Source organism: Salminus brasiliensis, chromosome 6 (genome assembly GCF_030463535.1).
Source record: "Salminus brasiliensis chromosome 6, fSalBra1.hap2, whole genome shotgun sequence".
Taxonomy (NCBI): domain Eukaryota; kingdom Metazoa; phylum Chordata; class Actinopteri; order Characiformes; family Bryconidae; genus Salminus; species Salminus brasiliensis.
This window is the reverse complement of record NC_132883.1, coordinates 22,449,566-22,463,780: the sequence shown is the minus strand read 5'-3', so window position 1 is coordinate 22,463,780 and position 14,215 is coordinate 22,449,566.

Genomic DNA, 14,215 nt, shown 5'->3' with positions numbered 1-14,215 from the left:
AATGAGAAATAAATCCAGGAAACACAGTGTAGGATTTTTAAAGAATCATTTTGTAAATTCTGGTGGAAAATAAGTATTTGGTCACCCACAAACAAGCAAGATTTCTGTCTCTCACAGACCTGCAGACTTCTTTAAGAAGCTCTTCTGTCCTCCACTCGTTACCTGTATTAATGGCACCTGTTTGAGCTCGTTATCTGTATAAAGACACCAGTCCACAGCCTCAAACAGTCAGACTCCAAACCTCCAACCTGCTTAAGCCAGTACATGTCCAGGCCCGTCTGAAGTGAACCACCTTAGTTCACTAGATCTCTGTGAAGCTAAATCAAGGGTGTAGGTTTGTTTATTACATTGGTGGGGGTCTTAAAATCGGTTCACACAGGACCCCCTGGAAGCTGAGTGTTTCTGTATTTATGATGAACTTAAAAATCTAACCAAGTAGTATTAAATTTACCACTGCACCCAATTTTAGGTAGGAGGGTTTTTCTCTTTTCCTTTAAGTAATCCAAGCAGTCTTAGCTAGCACCTTTTGAACAAGATTTACCCAGATAAAGCCCTTGAGGAGTCACCCCGAATATTGCTGTTGTAGGGGAAGGCTGGATCGTCTGTTTGTCTTTTGGAATCATGTTTGAGTCTTCAGTCATTTTTAGACAAAACCAAAACGTGTGCCTGTGTTGTTGAGTCTATTTTACATCGATCACACATTAGATTCATGTTTTAAACCAATTCTGCCAGCCTTGCCTCTCCAGTGTAATGAATGCACTATTTTAATCTGAATTATAATGTGTTTTAAACATATAGATGAGGAGAGTTATCCACCTTATTTTACCACCATTCAGTAAATATATTGATGTATATACAGATGTATTAAAGCAGCAGTAGGTGGAGGGTCCAAGTTTTTTTTTTTTTTTTTTCAGTTCTGAAGTCTTCCACCGGCGTTACGTTTACTGCAGGATTAAAGTGTTTCTCTACATTCCTAAGACTGACTGATCGAGTTGATTCTTTAAGTGCAGAGAATCAAATCCCACTACCACAGTTTTGGAGGTTCCACCAAGATCCCAACATTCCTCTGGGTCCAGAGTTTTCAGAGACAGGATCAGAAACAGACAGAGGCGGCCGCCGTCATCCCAATGAGTGATTCTGAGTCAATTCAGGAGCTCTACTGACTCCGAGACTCTGTACCCGAGGTGACTGTAAGTAAATTAATTAGACTGCTTGTCTTACGAATTTGGAATAAACAGGAAGAGACGAGATGCCGTCTTCTTAGACCTTCAGGTTGCTTTAATCCAGACCCCTTTGATATTTTCATTTTCACATTTGTTTTAGACCATTGACTTTTTGCAGCTATCCGGACTCAAAGGACGAAGATGTCCAAAGCATTGCCTTAAGATCATTTTAGTCTCACAGTTGTCTGAACTGAGAATTTCTCTGGATCCAGATTTGTTTTAAATTGGAAGAGTCTAAGATTTTGTCTTGGAATATTTTGATTCTCAGGGTTGTTTAAAGCAGAGACTTTTTCAGAAATTCAGATTTATTCAAATTAAGTTTCTACAAGATTTTAGGATATTTAATTCTTAGTACTGTTCAACCTAGAGAATTTTGTAAAGGGATCTGAATTTATTTGTTAGAAAATTTAAAGATTTTAAATCAAGGTTTTGGAAAAAAAAAATGTTAATTTTCAGGACTGTTCAAATCAGAGATTTTGAAGGTTATAAGGGAGCAGAGTTTATAATACCCAAAGAGTTCAGACTATACACGGGAAATAAATAAAAAGAAGACATTGTTACAAGCTCAGTTAATGTACTGCTGGACTGAGGCAGGGGACTCTGGAGCAGACCAGCTTGAAGGCAGGAGAGAATGTGCTTGTTTTAATTGTGGGAAATCAGACTGTTCTGCGAGATTGCAATATTTAGTAGATCCTCCTTTTGCAGAAATAACAGCCTCCAAACGCTTCCTATTGCTTCCAATGAGCGTCTGGATTCTGGTTGAAGGTATTTTGGACGTTCTTTACAAAATATCTCCAGTTCAATCAGGTTTCATGGTTTCAAGGACAGCCCGCTTTAAATCACACCCCAGATTTTCTGTAATATTCAGGTCTGGGGACTGAGATGGCCGTTCCAGAATGTCCTTGTTCCTCTGCATGAGTGCCTTAGTAGATTTTGAGCAGTGTTTTGGGTCGTTGTGCTGAATAGTTGAACGATGCACAGTGACTCCATCTGCAGCAAGATGATGATGTAGGTCTTTGGAGCTGGTCTGTGGGTTGACTGACTGTTCTAACCATCCTTCGCTTTTCTTGGCCTGCCACTTCGGGCCGTGACTAGAACTGTGCCTGTGGTCTTCCATTTCCTCACCGTGTTCCTCACAGTGGAAACTGACAGCTGAAATCTAAGAGAGCTTTTTGTATCCTTCCCCTAAACCATGATGTTGAACGATCTTTGTTTTCAGGTCATTTGTGAGTTGTTTTGAGGCCATGTTTCCACTCTTCAGAGAAGAAGAGGAGGAAAAACTTGCAACTGGCCACTTTAATCTCCTTCTCATAATTGGATTCACCTGTATATGTAGGTCAAGGGTCAGTGAGCTTACAAAACAAATTTAGTGTTTTAATAATTAGTGCTAAAGGTATTCAAATCAATAAAACGACAAGGGTGCCCACATTCATGCACCTGCCTAATTTTGTTTAAATAATCTTTGTCTTTTTCTCTCTCCCCTCATGTCCTGAGCTGCCTGTCTGGAGTTGCCCTTTTTTGGTTCAGTTCCTGTGTCTTAGTGTCAGGCTTGTCCCTCTACTCAGCAGCCTTCACCTGCTTCATCCCTCAAGGACAACCCCTCAGGGCAGTGTTCTCATTGATGGAGATTCTACTGAAAACCACTTAAAGTATCGAGCCCAAAGAGTAACACCACTGTCTCCTGTTTTCCACATTCCATGTCCTGGACTTCACCAGGTGGCTCACCTTGGCACTGCGGCAGCGTGATGCCTTTGACACAATCATTCTCTACTGTTCTCCTCCCGATGCAGCGAGTTCCTGATGTTGGTGAACTGAATAGTTGGCAGGTAAGTAATTTTACATAGTTTTTCTATTTTAATAACCATTTATTGTTATTTTTTTTGTATTAAAAATGAATTTGGTCAGTGTCTGATCTTCAGTATCTGACACCCAGTCCTGAGGTGCTTTCCTATCTCTCTTTGAAAAGTGTGTACTATGTCTGTCTCCTTCTGTTTGAGCATCATCTTGAGCATCAGTTTAAGACTCTTGAACCTCTTCTGGAGTCTGATCAACACTGCTGGCTGTTGGAATGGGGGGGGTGCACCCCTCTCACCCTGGGATCATCAGCTTTCATTGACTGGTCAGTCTGGGTTTGCTGTTCTTTAACACACTTTGTATGAAATTTCACAAGCCTGTGTTTAAGGACTTTCCCTGTGTCTGGATAGTAGACTAGGCATGTTGGACTGTTCTTGTCTGTTCCTACAAAGACTCCCTTTCACATTTTGACTCTATCGTCTATCTGTCATGTTTGTAAATGTAGCATGTTGCTCCACATACTCTCCTCTTTGAAAGGTTATGCTTTCTCTCTGTGAACGTAGAGTCATTGAATTCATATATATATATATATATATATATATATATATATATATATATATATATATATATATATATATATATATATATATAGCTGCTGAGGTCTCACGCCTTTTCACCTGAGCCGCCTGGGGTACATTGTTCTCTCCGGGAACATCAAAAAGGTGCCAGGCCAGGACTGACTGACCCTTCCCAGTCACACTGTCAGGTTAATGAACTGCATAATTGGCAGGTGAGTGATTTACAGTTTCCACCCATTTATTCTGTCACATTTCTGCTTCTATTAAAAAGTAATAGATCAGTGACACTCTGAGCATTTCACTCAAATCCTGCAGTATTGAGGCTGTCATGGTTTGTAATTGTAACGTTGGGAAATCTGCTTTAAAAATCTTATTAGAATTATTAGCACCTGCCTAATTTTGTTTAAATAATTATTGCACACTTTCTGTAAATCCTATAAACTTCATTTCTCTTCTCAAATATCACTGTGTTCATCTACTTTAATGTATTCAACTGAAATTGATGATCTGAATAACCATTAATCGTCAAAATTATCAGGGGTGCCCAAACTTTTTCTTACCACTGTATGCAGTATTTTTAAAATGGCTTTCTTTCATTTACGCAACATTTGCTAAACTCTGCAGCATACTATCCCAGGGGGAAGCTGAGAAGCTGGTGCACGCATTCAGAACCTCAAGGCTGGACTGCAGTGCACTGTAGGCTGGAAGTCCAGGTTAATCGCTTCATAAGATCCAGCTTGTTCAGAATGCCGCTGCCAGGGTACGAACTAGAGCTAGGAAATCTGATCATATTAGTCCAGTTCTTTCATCCTTACACTGGTTACCTGTTAAATTCAGTACAGATTATAAAATACTTCTAACATATTAATCTCTCAATGGTCTGACCCCACTTTATCTGGTGGAACTTTTTACACCTTACAACCCTCCACTCACAAGATGCTGGCCTATTATCGGTCCCACGTATTAGAAAAACCAGTGCAGGAGGAAGAGCGTTCTTTTATAAAGCCCCCAACTTTGAAACAACCTCCCTGTTAATCTACAGGAATCAGACACACTCTCAGTCTTTAAATCTGGAGTAAAAACTTCTTTCTTTACACCAGCTTTCAGAGAACTCTCCAGTTCTGTGTTCTGTCCTGCTCTGATTACAGTTCACCACTGTTCTGTCCTGCTCTGATTACAGGCTGTTTCTTACTATTGTTGTGCTTGTGTCTCTAACTATTTCTGCTACAGGTCTACAGGTCACTAAACGTAAAGCTTGTTCTAATCTTCATCTTTTTCTCTCTCTCCTCATGTCCTGAGCTGCCTGTCTGGAGTTGCCCTTTTTTGGTTCAGTTTCTGTGTCTTGGTACTTAATGGGGGACTTGGTACTATTTTTGTGGCTATGTCTTTTTATTTGTTTTGTCTTCTGTGTTTTTACTCAGGAGCTCTTCAGGAGGTCGTCAAGCTATTACGGCAGATCCAGCTGCTGTTGTAGAGGCGGTCCAAACTCCACTGGCGGAAGACAAGGCTGGGGGCTGCCCGTCACCTCCAATGTGACCGCGGGGGACACAGAGGGTCAGCGTCTCCTCTCCCGCACCTGAGAGGGCCTGGAAGTGTCAGCGTGGCTGGGAAAAGCCGAGGATTGTTCCACCACTACAGCCGGTTTTCACCTCTGCCAGCTGGTTCGAGGACCTCAGCTCTTCACCTGCTACGGCACAGAGGACGAGTCCTCAGGGCGGTGTTCTCACTCTTGGAGATTCTTCTGTAAAAACCCTGAACAGTAATGCTGCGGTCTCCTGTTTTGCAGGTGCCCGTGTCCCGGACATTGCCAGGTGGCTTTGTCACCATCGTTCTCCACTATTCTCCTCCTGATGCAGCTTGGCCCTGAAGAAGCACTGCCGTACACTTCTGTACACTGTTCAGAAAAAGCCAGACACCAGGATCATAGTCTTCAACCCCCCAGACCCCCCCCCCCCTTCCGCCCACTTACCGACAAGTGTAACTGACTGACTGTACAGCAAGGCGTTTTTGTCAGACTCAGTTCTGAAGTCTTCCACCGGCGTTACGTTTACTGCAGGATTAAAGTGTTTCTTTACATTCCTAAGACTGACTGATCGAGTTGATTCTTTAAGTGCAGAGAAGCAAATCCCACTACCACAGTTTTGGAGGTTCCACCAAGATCCCAATATTCCTCAGTTTTCAGAGACGGGATCAGAAATAGACAGAGGCGGCCGTCGTCATCCCAATGAGTGTGAGTGTGAATGATTCTGAGGCAGTTCATTTGAGAGATGTTAATATTTCCAAATGCAATAAATTCTATAGAAGAGCTTCTTTTGCAGCTGCAAATACTACAACTAAAGGAGTTCTTATCTTGGTACAGAGGAATTGGGAGGTTACTATTTAAAACCAAGGACGGGATGAAGAAAGGAGAATAACACACATTACAACAAAAGTAAGAAATGAGAAAATGACCTTTATTTCAGTTCACGCTCCAAATCCAAGAGATCCCAGTTTTTCTTTTCTGTTGGATTCTCTAACAAATCTAGAGGACTTTCAGTTAGAGGTGGGAGCAGATCTGAATAGTCATTAATCATTTATTAATTAAACAGATCAGGGGGTGATATTTCTCGGTCCGCTGGCTGCTAGTTTCGAGTTTAAGCTATGTATTACCGCCTTGTCTTTACTCGACTGCTGGCAGCATCTTAATCCGAGCACTAAGCAATAAACATTATCTGCAAGGCACAAATCTTTCAAAGCCCTCAAATCAGGAGTGAATTAACAGAATTTCTTATGTTGAATCAGGGTTCAGTGGACGATCAGAGGTTTGTTGGGAGCAGTGAATGATTTCTTTAGGAATAATTCTATTGCATTTGATTTGTCCCTTTTTTTTTTTTTGCCTTTGTCACCAAGAAGCAATTATGCTATTTACAGCCTCTATATTCAGAAGCCAGATGTCCCAAAGGAAAGCTTAAATATTGCCCCCTTTTTCCATTCCTTAGATTTGCCACAATTGTCCACTGACGAGGCATCTTATTTAGATCAGGATATTTCTCCTCTAGAATTAAAAGACCCTCTGTCAGATGAAAAAAGGGAAGTAGCCAAGATTGGAAGGCATGACGAGTTTAATTTATTCTTCTAGCTTCATTCTTATTCTTCAGCAGGGATAATTAGCTCAGTTATCCCTGCTGAAATTAGTAGCAACAACATCATGAAATTCTTTGGATTTTTAGTGTATTATTCTCTATTTTATTATCAAGGTCAGTCCCAAACCACAGCGATGGACAATGATGAATGCTGCACTACATACCTACAGTACTTTTAGCTCCGTTACAGAAGACGATTTGCTCAATATAATGAGCTCCTCTAAATCGTCATCATGTAGATTAGAGCCGGTACAAACACCGTTGTTTAAACAGGCACTGCCATAGGTGGTAAACCATTAATTGACATAGTTAATGCATCTCTTGGGATGAACTTCATACCTAAATCTCTTAAATTGGCGATTATAAAGCCCATTATTAAAAAGCCTAATCTGGATCCCCATGACCTGGCCAGTTATAGACCAAGTTCCCAACTTGCCTTAGTCCAGTGTAAGAAATACACTATTTTAACCTGAATTATAATGTTTTAAACACATACATGAGGAGAGTTATCTACAATATTTTACCACCATTCAGTAAATATATTGAAATACAGATAGATCCTCCACCTACTGCTGCTTTAATACTTCATACTACTAAAGATTTCATATGAAAGGAGTTCAGTAACAGATATGGTGCCAATTACGTTTTTTATCTGTGGGTTGACATTCAGAACAGTATCTAATAATGACAAGGGAGTTTGTGGACACACAACTATGTAGCTGCAAATACCTGAAGAAATGAGTTTGAGGATGAAATTAAATTCAGTTCCAAGTTCAAAAGATTTAAACCTTTTATCAGTAAACAGATCATTTAAGACATTTGCTTCTTTTTCTCTCCAAGATGAAAAGGCCTCATCAATGGTAGATGGAGTGGATGTCTAACATGCAGGAACAGCCCTGACGTTCGAAGCCCAGGCTCTTAACCCTCTTCTGGAGTCTGATCAACACTGCTGGCTGTTGGAATGGGGGGGGGGTGCACCCCTCTCATCTTGTGATCATCAGCTGCCATTGACTGGTCAGTCTGAGTTTGCTGTTCTTTAACACACTTTGTATGAAATTTCACAAGCCTGTGTTTTAAGGGCTTTCCCTGTGTCTGGATAGTAGACTAGGTATGATGGACTGTTCTTGTCTGTCCCTACAAAGACTCCCTTTCACATTTTGACTCTAGCTTCTATCGGTCCTGTTTATAAGTGTGGCATGCTGCTCCAATACTCTCCTCTTTGAAAGGTTATGCTTTCTCTCTGTTAACTTAGTCATTGAAGACCTATATATATATAGAGCTGCTGAGGTCTCACTCCTTATCCCCTGCTTACAGAGCAATGACTGTAAATGTGTTTCTGTGAACTCTGAACCATTATGTAAACAAATACATTTTATTGATCCATATGGAGACGAATCAACCAAACATCTCTCAGTAGCTTTAACTGTTTCACCCTTAGTTTGTTGTTGAAGTTCACAGCCTGCATCTGAGTAATCCTCAGTAAATATCTGAGTGGATCTACAACCCTGGATCTGTCCTAAAGCTCCTTAAATTAGTGACCTCATTTAATATTCACGAAGCTTCAGCCGCATTGGTCAGTATATAATGCGTAGTCTCAGCCAATCAGGAGCCTCCGCTGTAAAGCAGCAGCATGGTCTTGCAGCAGTGTGCATGCCGAACGAGCCGGTGTGACCGAGCTCTGTGATACAAACTAAGCTGCTATTCATTTAGTTTGGGAATGGCTTAGTTCTGTTGCTATGCTAGCTTAGCAATGTAGCTTCAGTATTTATCTATGTATTACTGAATGTTCATGGATTATTTCTTCACATGTTTCACTGTTCTGAGCTGTTTTAGGTTAGTATGGATGGTGTAATTCTGTGAATATGTGCTAAATTTGTGTTCTTGGTCAACGTCCTGGTGTTTATTAAACTACTGCTCAGAGGCTATTGCTATTCCTATTTTCGTCCTTGTGGGGGCGCTAAAACCCCATAGTACAAACCTCCAACCTGCTTAAGCCAGTACATGTCCAGACCTGTCTGAAGTGAACCACCTTAGTTCACTAGATCTCTGTGAAACTAAACTAAAAAACAAAGCCGTAGGTCTGTTAATTACACTGGGGGGGTCAGAAATGGAAAAAGACTTCCAAAGGCCCTGAATGAATCGATTTTACAATGAACTTAAAACTCTAACTCTAAAAATACAGGTAATCTCTGAATATGAAGATCCCAATATTCCTCTGGGTCCAGAGTTTTCAGAGACAGGATCAGAAACAGACAGAGGCGGCCGCCGTCATCCCAGTGAGTGATTCTGAGTCAGTTCAGGCGCTCTACTGACTCCGAGACTCTGTACCCGAGGTGTCTGTAAGCCAATCAATTAGACTGCTTGTTTTACAAATTTAGAATAAACAGGAAGAGACGAGCCACTGTATTCTAAGACCTTCAGGTTACTTTAATCCGGACCCCTTTGATATTTTCATATTTGTTTTAGACCATTGACTTTTTGCAGCGATCCGGACTCAAAGGACGAAGATGTCCAAAGCATTGCCTTACGATCATTTGAGTCTCACAGTTGTCTGAACTGAGAATTTCTCAGGAACCAGATTTGTTTTAAATTGGAAGATTTTGTCTTGGAATATTTTGATTGTCAGGGTTGTTTAAAGCAGAGACTTTTTCAGAATTTCAGATTTATTCAAATTAAGTTTCTAAGACAAGATTTTAGGATATTTAATTCTTAGTACTGTTCAATCTAGAGAATTTTGTAAAGGGATCTGAATTTATTTTTTAGAGATTGACCTTTTTTAGAGATTTTAAATCAAGGTTTTGGGAAAAAAAAAAAATTTCAGGACTGTTCAAATCAGATTTTGAAGGTTGTAAGACAAGGGAGCAGAGTTTATAATACCCAAAGAGTTCAGACTATGCACGTGAAATAAATAAAAAGATTGTTAGAAGCTCAGTTAATGTACTGCTGGACTGAGGCAGGGGACTCTGGAGCAGGCGAGATTGAAGGTAGGAGAGAATGTGCTTGTTTTAATTGTGGGAAATCAGACTGTTCTGCGGGATTGCAATATTTAGTAGATCCTCCTTTTGCAGAAATATCAGCCTCTAAACCCTTCCAATGAGAATCTGGATTCTGGTTGAAGGTATTTTGGACGTTCTTTACAAAATATCTCCAGTTCAGTCAGGTTTCATGGTTTCTGAGCAAGGACAGCCTGCTTTAAATCACACCCCAGATTTTCTGTAATAGTCAGGTTTGGGGACTGAGATGGCCATTCCAGAATGTCCTTGTTCTTCTGCATGAGTGCCTTAGTAGATTTTGAGCAGTGTTTTGGGTCGTTGCGCTGAATAGTTGAACGATGCGCAGTGACTCCATCTGCAGCAAGATGATGTAGGTCTTTGGAGCTGGTCTGTGGGTTGACTATGACTGTTCTCACCATCCTTCGCCTTTTCTTGGCCTGCCACTTCGGGCTGTGACTAGAACTGTGCCTGTGGTCTTCCGTTTCCTTACCATGTTCCTCACAGTGGAAACTGACAGCTGAAATCTGAGAGCGCTTTTTGTATCCTTCCCCTAAACCATGATGTTGAACGATCTTTGTTTTCAGGTCATTTGTGAGTTGTTTTGAGGCTCCCATGTTTCCACTCTTCAGAGAAGAAGAGGAGAAAAACTTGCTACTTAATTGGATTCACCTGTATATGTAGGTCAAGGATCAATGAGCTTACAAACAAATTTAGTGTTTTAATAATTAGTGCTAAAGGTATTCAAATTAATAAAACGACAAGGGTGCCCACATTTATGCACCTGCCTAATTTTGTTTAAATAATCTTTGTCTTTTTCTTTCTCCCCTCATGTCCTGAGCTGCCTGTCTGGAGTTGCCCTTTTTTGGTTCAGTTCCTGTGTCTTAGTGTCAGGCTTGTCCCTCTACTCAGCAGCCTTCACCTGCTTCATCCCTCAAGGACAACCCCTCAGGGCAGTGTTCTCATTGATGGAGATTCTACTGAAAACCACTTAAAGTATCGAGCCCAAAGAGTAACACCACTGTCTCCTGTTTTCCACATTCCATGTCCTGGACTTCACCAGGTGGCTCACCTTGGCACTGCGGCAGCGTGATGCCTTTGACACAATCATTCTCTACTGTTCTCCTCCCGATGCAGCGAGTTCCTGATGTTGGTGAACTGAATAGTTGGCAGGTAAGTAATTTTACATAGTTTTTCTATTTTAATAACCATTTATTGTTATTTTTTTTGTATTAAAAATGAATTTGGTCAGTGTCTGATCTTCAGTATCTGACACCCAGTCCTGAGGTGCTTTCCTATCTCTCTTTGAAAAGTGTGTACTATGTCTGTCTCCTTCTGTTTGAGCATCATCTTGAGCATCAGTTTAAGACTCTTGAACCTCTTCTGGAGTCTGATCAACACTGCTGGCTGTTGGAATGGGGGGGTGCACCCCTCTCACCCTGGGATCATCAGCTTTCATTGACTGGTCAGTCTGGGTTTGCTGTTCTTTAACACACTTTGTATGAAATTTCACAAGCCTGTGTTTAAGGACTTTCCCTGTGTCTGGATAGTAGACTAGGCATGTTGGACTGTTCTTGTCTGTTCCTACAAAGACTCCCTTTCACATTTTGACTCTATCGTCTATCTGTCATGTTTGTAAATGTAGCATGTTGCTCCACATACTCTCCTCTTTGAAAGGTTATGCTTTCTCTCTGTGAACGTAGAGTCATTGAATTCATATATATATATATATATATATATAGCTGCTGAGGTCTCACGCCTTTTCACCTGAGCCGCCTGGGGTACATTGTTCTCTCCGGGAACATCAAAAAGGTGCCAGGCCAGGACTGACTGACCCTTCCCAGTCACACTGTCAGGTTAATGAACTGCATAATTGGCAGGTGAGTGATTTACAGTTTCCACCCATTTATTCTGTCACATTTCTGCTTCTATTAAAAAGTAATAGATCAGTGACACTCTGAGCATTTCACTCAAATCCTGCAGTATTGAGGCTGTCATGGTTTGTAATTGTAACGTTGGGAAATCTGCTTTAAAAATCTTATTAGAATTATTAGCACCTGCCTAATTTTGTTTAAATAATTATTGCACACTTTCTGTAAATCCTATAAACTTCATTTCTCTTCTCAAATATCACTGTGTTCATCTACTTTAATGTATTCAACTGAAATTGATGATCTGAATAACCATTAATCGTCAAAATTATCAGGGGTGCCCAAACTTTTTCTTACCACTGTATGCAGTATTTTTAAAATGGCTTTCTTTCATTTACGCAACATTTGCTAAACTCTGCAGCATACTATCCCAGGGGGAAGCTGAGAAGCTGGTGCACGCATTCAGAACCTCAAGGCTGGACTGCAGTGCACTGTAGGCTGGAAGTCCAGGTTAATCGCTTCATAAGATCCAGCTTGTTCAGAATGCCGCTGCCAGGGTACGAACTAGAGCTAGGAAATCTGATCATATTAGTCCAGTTCTTTCATCCTTACACTGGTTACCTGTTAAATTCAGTACAGATTATAAAATACTTCTAACATATTAATCTCTCAATGGTCTGACCCCACTTTATCTGGTGGAACTTTTTACACCTTACAACCCTCCACTCACAAGATGCTGGCCTATTATCGGTCCCACGTATTAGAAAAACCAGTGCAGGAGGAAGAGCGTTCTTTTATAAAGCCCCCAACTTTGAAACAACCTCCCTGTTAATCTACAGGAATCAGACACACTCTCAGTCTTTAAATCTGGAGTAAAAACTTCTTTCTTTACACCAGCTTTCAGAGAACTCTCCAGTTCTGTGTTCTGTCCTGCTCTGATTACAGTTCACCACTGTTCTGTCCTGCTCTGATTACAGGCTGTTTCTTACTATTGTTGTGCTTGTGTCTCTAACTATTTCTGCTACAGGTCTACAGGTCACTAAACGTAAAGCTTGTTCTAATCTTCATCTTTTTCTCTCTCTCCTCATGTCCTGAGCTGCCTGTCTGGAGTTGCCCTTTTTTGGTTCAGTTTCTGTGTCTTGGTACTTAATGGGGGACTTGGTACTATTTTTGTGGCTATGTCTTTTTATTTGTTTTGTCTTCTGTGTTTTTACTCAGGAGCTCTTCAGGAGGTCGTCAAGCTATTACGGCAGATCCAGCTGCTGTTGTAGAGGCGGTCCAAACTCCACTGGCGGAAGACAAGGCTGGGGGCTGCCCGTCACCTCCAATGTGACCGCGGGGGACACAGAGGGTCAGCGTCTCCTCTCCCGCACCTGAGAGGGCCTGGAAGTGTCAGCGTGGCTGGGAAAAGCCGAGGATTGTTCCACCACTACAGCCGGTTTTCACCTCTGCCAGCTGGTTCGAGGACCTCAGCTCTTCACCTGCTACGGCACAGAGGACGAGTCCTCAGGGCGGTGTTCTCACTCTTGGAGATTCTTCTGTAAAAACCCTGAACAGTAATGCTGCGGTCTCCTGTTTTGCAGGTGCCCGTGTCCCGGACATTGCCAGGTGGCTTTGTCACCATCGTTCTCCACTATTCTCCTCCTGATGCAGCTTGGCCCTGAAGAAGCACTGCCGTACACTTCTGTACACTGTTCAGAAAAAGCCAGACACCAGGATCATAGTCTTCAACCCCCCAGACCCCCCCCCCCCTTCCGCCCACTTACCGACAAGTGTAACTGACTGACTGTACAGCAAGGCGTTTTTTTCAGACTCATTTCTGACGTCTTCCACCGGTGTTACGTTTACTGCAGGATTAAAGTGTTTCTCTACATTCCTAAGACTGACTGATCGAGTTGATTCTTTAAGTGCAGAGAAGCAAATCCCACTACCACAGTTTTGGAGGTTCCACCGAGATCCCAATATTCCTCTGTGTCCAGAGTTTTCAGAGACAGTATCAGAAACAGACAGAGGCGGCCGCCGTCATCCCAATGAGTGATTCTGAGTCAATTCAGGCGCTCTACTAACTCCGAGACTCTGTACCCGAGGTGACTGTAAGCAATAGAATAAACAGGAGGAGGCAGGACGCCATGTTCTTAGACCTTCGCGTTACTTTAACCTGGATCCCTCTTGATATTTTAATTTTCAAATTTGTTTTAGGCCGTTGACTTTTTTTTCTGAAGAATCGGCCAAACATCTCTCAGTAGCTTTAACTGTTTCACCCTTAGACATTTACTGAGGATTACTCAGATGCAGGCTGTGAACCTCCTGAAAACTGAGTGGATCTACAACCCTGGATCTGTCCAAAAGCTCCTTAAATTAGTGACCTCATTTAATATTCACAAAGCTTCAGCCGCATTGCTCAGTATATAATGCGGAGTCTCAGCCAATCAGGAGCCTCCGCTGTAAAGCAGCAGCATGGTCCTGCAGCAGTGTGCAGGACAAACGAGCCGGTGTGACCGAGCTCTGTAGCTCCTCTGGAAGACTGAACTTTAGAAACTGCTCAAGCTGTGTGGGTGTCTTTCATTTAGAGTCTGTGACACAAAGTAAGCTGCTGTTCATTTAGTTTGGGAATGGCTTAGTTCTGTTGCTATGCTA